At 43.3% G+C, this 3311-nt stretch overlaps 1 non-coding gene across 1 annotated transcript in view; it reads left to right on the forward strand.

Annotated features, from left to right (window-relative positions):
- The first annotated feature begins 2139 nt into the window (after positions 1-2139).
- LOC129989545 (small subunit ribosomal RNA) overlaps positions 2140-3311 on the forward strand; it is a 1814-nt gene continuing 642 nt past the window's right edge. Inside the window, exon 1 of the ribosomal RNA XR_008785807.1 lies at positions 2140-3311. This exon is cut by the window's right edge and continues 642 nt beyond it. This is a non-coding gene — a ribosomal RNA (small subunit ribosomal RNA).

The following is a 3311-nucleotide window of genomic DNA, read 5'->3' on the forward strand; positions in this document are numbered from 1 at the left end:
CTTGCAGTATGAGTAAACATTTCACAAGTGATTAACCATGAAGCTAAATAACAAATAAATGAACAATATAATGGATACTAGATGAAACATAAAGGGAGATGAATGTTTATATTTATACACACAAAATGCAGTAAGAAATCATACTCTTATGCATTAATAAGTTGAATATACAAGCCATATATTTGTATATATCACACTATAAGAATATCTTTGCATTTTACACAATGTTTACATGAATGGAAGTTTACAATGTCATGAAATATTTTGCATTAGTGAAAGATTAAGCTCACTAATTAATTGTACAAGAACTGAATGAGCACATTCATTCACAAATGAATGATATTGAATATTACATGAAGGAATACATTTATATTAAAGCTTGCACTCAATTATATGTTGAATTTCACATATTAAAAAACAGTATTTGTATTTACCTCAGTATTTACAGTAGAAATTGTTTGAATTGGAAAGAGATTTCATTTTTAGCACTGTTAGAAGATACATTACACATTGTATGAAGGGAATTACACAACTTGTGCATTTATTAAAACAATTTGACCTACTTTGAAGTTCATATGAAGTATACAAGAACATTTACAGCTTTTACTTCACTAATTTGACATTCTTTACACCAAATTCAGTTCTAAATAAGAATTACTTCAAAGAACACTTGAATTCTTTCTGCGAATGCATATAAATATGAACTTTACCAGACATTTATCTTAATTTGCTAGAATTTAAGTGCTTGACCTACTTTTAGGTTTGAATCAAGTATTTAACAACATTTGAAGGCTTTATTTCATTATTTTTATAATATTTACACCAAATTGAGTTCTAAATAAGAATACATTCTGCAAATACAGGTATTTAACTTAATTATAGCGTATTAAAACTCTATAAATTTGTATTTGAGTGAATTAAATATAATTCAACAAATATAAATGTTACTTGACATTTTAAATTCAGAAGCATAAACAATTTCATAAATATCAATAAAAATTCACAAAAAGTAATTGAAGAAAATTCAAAATGTAAACATTTTAAGGAAAAACGGAGATGCGCGATTTTCGGCAAAGTCCTAATAGGAGCACGCGATAAGGTGAAATTTTCTACTAAGTCCGACGATGTGAGAAGTCGCGTTTTTCAGCAAACTCCAAATCAGAACGCGCGATAAGGTGATAGTCGCTTCGCTAGTTTTCCGTCCAAGTCCGACGATGTGAGATTTTCGGCAAAGTCCTAACCGGAGCACGAGAAAGTGAGAAGTCGCTACCCGAGATTTCCTTCTAAGTGCAAATAGGGGAGAAGTCGCGATTTTCTTCAAAGTCCAATCACCGAGAAGAGCGCTAAATACTACGTAGCACTAGTTCGGCGAAACGGGTTGCCTGTGCACAATTTTTCTTATTTTCGCCCGCGGCGGCTTCTTCCGGTCGCCTGGTGGCTGGGCAAAGCGCGCGCCACTCGCGATCACGAGCGGAACGTCGGGGATCGTCCGTAGCCCTATATGAGTAGCAGGTGACTGCTGGAAACAGTGGTCGATCGCGAGACAGAATGCGTTTTAAAAACGCGTCGTAATCTCGCGAACCTGTCTTAGGTCTCGGCAACGGGATTGGGTTGTTAGTACCGGTTGGCTACCTCCGGGAAAGCGGTCCTCTAACGTTGACGGTGGGTCTGTCGTGCCCGATCGGATCGGTTCTCGGTTCTTTATGGGTCGGTCGGACGCTGCCTCCGGGATCGAGGGTGTTATTCTTCTGCTACGAAGGCTGCGATCGGCGGGGAGGTATTCTCCGTCTTTCTGGCCGCTTCCAAACTATCTCAGCCTCTCTGCGAGCGGCTCGGCCCCCGTGCCGTTGACGCGACGAGCAGAACCGTACTTAAAGGAATTGATTGGTTTTCTGCATCTGTGTCCAGCGCACATATCTTCTCGATGCCTCCGCACTCGCCCCGCGGCGTTGAAGCCGTCGGGGAAGTCGTGAGACTATAGAACCTCTGTAGATTGCACGGGGAATACCTACACAAAAAGCGAGATTGACTGAGGGATCCTCCGTTGTCGAGGCGTCCCCCGCGACTGAGATGGTCGCGACTCGTGAAATGTAAGGATTCGGAGTGCATTTTCCGAACGTTCTAACGAACGATGGAAGTTACCTGGTTGATCCTGCCAGTAGTCATATGCTTGTCTCAAAGATTAAGCCATGCATGTCTAAGTACATGCCGTATTAAGGCGAAACCGCGAATGGCTCATTAAATCAGTTATGGTTCCTTGGATCGTACCTTACTACTTGGATAACTGTGGCAATTCTAGAGCTAATACATGCAGCAGAGCTCCGACCTTCGGGAACGAGCGCTTTTATTAGACCAAAACCAATCGGGCCTCGTGTCCGTCTCTTGTGGTGACTCTGTATAACTTTGGGCTGATCGCACGGGCTCGTCCCGGCGACGTATCTTTCAAGTGTCTGCCTTATCAACTGTCGATGGTAGGTTACGCGCCTACCATGGTCGTAACGGGTGACGGGGAATCAGGGTTCGATTCCGGAGAGGGAGCCTGAGAAACGGCTACCACATCCAAGGAAGGCAGCAGGCGCGCAAATTACCCACTCCCAGCACGGGGAGGTAGTGACGAAAAATAACAATACGGGACTCTTTTGAGACCCCGTAATTGGAATGAGTACACTCTAAATCCTTTAACGAGGATCCATTGGAGAGCAAGTCTGGTGCCAGCAGTCGCGGTAATTCCAGCTCCAATAGCGTATATTAAAGTTGTTGCGGTTAAAAAGCTCGTAGTTGGATCTCAGCTCCGGCCGGACGGTCCGCCTACCGGTGGTTACTGTTCGCTGCCGAGCGTTCAGGGGGCTTCTGTCTATGATCTTCACCGGTTGTGGGCGGAGACCCTCACGTTTACTTTGAAAAAATTAGAGTGCTCAAAGCAGGCGCGACGCCTGAATAATTGTGCATGGAATAATGGAATAGGACCTCGGTTCTATTTTGTTGGTTTTCGGAACACGAGGTAATGATTAAGAGGGACAGACGGGGGCATTCGTATTGCGACGCTAGAGGTGAAATTCTTGGACCGTCGCAAGACGAACTACTGCGAAAGCATTTGCCAAGAATGTTTCCATTAATCAAGAACGAAAGTTAGAGGTTCGAAGGCGATCAGATACCGCCCTAGTTCTAACCATAAACGATGCCAGCCAGCGATCCGGCTGTGTTCCTCAAATGACACGCCGGGCAGCTTCCGGGAAACCAAAGCTTTTGGGTTCCGGGGGAAGTATGGTTGCAAAGCTGAAACTTAAAGGAATTGACGGAAGGGCACCACC

The sequence above is a fragment of the Argiope bruennichi genome, chromosome 10 (genome assembly GCF_947563725.1).
Source record: "Argiope bruennichi chromosome 10, qqArgBrue1.1, whole genome shotgun sequence".
Lineage (NCBI taxonomy): Eukaryota > Metazoa > Arthropoda > Arachnida > Araneae > Araneidae > Argiope > Argiope bruennichi.